We start from the raw sequence: 1,689 nt of genomic DNA, 5'->3' as shown, positions 1-1,689 counted from the left end.
CCTGAGCAAGGTAAAGGCTGGGTCCTGGGAGTGGGGTGGGTACCAACCTCAGGACTGCCAGGGACGGTGGCAGGCCTGCTGGGAAAGCTGTGTGCAAAGACAGGACTGAGGACTGGTGTATGGGCCCTGGGGGAAGCAGGTGGGGGGAGGGGTTTATGTGCCCCAATAACTCCCTCGTGGCTCAGACCTGAAAGAATCCACCTGCAAGGCAAAAGACCTGGGATCAATCCCTGGGTTGAGAAGATCCCCTGGAGGAGGGCATGACAACCGACTCCAGTATTCTTGCTAGGAGAATCCCCATGGACAGAGGAACCTGGCAGGCTATTGTCCACGGGGTCACAAAGAGTCGCACATGACTGAGAGACTAAGCACATGACTCCCATAACTGTGGAATAGAAGTTTAGTGCAGAGAAAGCACAGGTCCTTTCCTGGGAAGTGCCTGGTCAGCAGAGAAGGTGCAGGCCAGGGGTCGACACCTGCACAGAAAGCAGAGAAGCTTCTGCAATCTGCCTGCTGCAAATGCCAAGTCCCCTCTCCAGGACTTATATGGATACACTCATTGAAAAGACCCATCAAGGGCTTGACAAGAGCCTGGCAGAGTGGCTTCACAAGCCCAGGGACACTGTCCAGCAAGCTCCTCACTTGAACAGATAAGGAGAAATTAGGTATCCCTTTGTCGGGGTCACCATAAGAGCCCTTCCTGTCCTGAGACGCACAGGACTGGAGCCTGTGGTCTCTGCCCAAGGCCTGTGGCTGTTCAGTTTGGGGACTTGCTGGTGCCTGGACAGCAGGCTTAAGGTTTGGCTTCATTGCAGGGCCTGCATCTGGTGACATTTTCTTGTTTCTCTTTTCTTTTCCTTTTTCAGCTGAGCACTCCAAGGGTGTCACATCTCAGCACCCTCTGCTCGCTGGGGTGTCCAGTTTATAATGCACTTTCTCTTAAAAGAGTGTTTGTCCTGAGGAGCATAGCAAATAGCCCTCCAGGGTCATGCTGCAGAGACAATGGCTCTGAGGCCAGGTGAGGGGAGAGTGCACACACCAGTCTACCAGAACCAGAAAGCGGGGTCTCCCTTGTTGGCAGTCTGGAGCAGGCAGAGGAGGCCCTGAGAAAGGACACTGGTTGGTGCAGGCCAGGGCTCTGTCAGCCCCAGCACTTAACTGCCACGATGCCCAATCAGGCTGCTTATTTCCAAGCCAAAATGCAGCCCCTTATGAAGGTTCACTGCCTGCGGAACACCTTAACTTTTCAGAAGGTTTCATTCCCTTTTTTGTCTTGACTTCTGTATGCCTACTGACCTGGAATCTCATGCAGATGTTGCTATTTAAAATCTACGTTCCCAGAAACTTCAGCCTGTGTGGCTCTTGCTTACCTGTAAATCCATAAAGCAGAGATGTGCAGATTGCAATCGCAAGTCATCTGCTTGTCACAAAAGGCAATTTTTATTTACAATGTCAAGGCTGCCTGATATCAAAAGAGACCCATGAGGTGCTTCACTCCCACAGCTCAGTCCTTGGTGGCTTTTGACTGATGTCTGTAGAGTGAAGTGGCTAAGCACGTGTCCTCCTGGGCCGGGCAGAGGCGGCAGCCTAAGGTCACACAGGATTGGAGGGAGAGAGCATGGCCTTGATGGGCTGGCCCTGGAGAGTCAAACTGTCTCAAGCTCCAGGCGTGCCCAGGTCACCAGAGGA

Source organism: Bison bison, unplaced genomic scaffold (genome assembly GCF_000754665.1).
Source record: "Bison bison bison isolate TAMUID 2011002044 unplaced genomic scaffold, Bison_UMD1.0 scf7180017859141, whole genome shotgun sequence".
Classification (NCBI taxonomy): Eukaryota; Metazoa; Chordata; class Mammalia; order Artiodactyla; family Bovidae; genus Bison; species Bison bison.
This window is presented reverse-complemented; position numbering follows the sequence as displayed.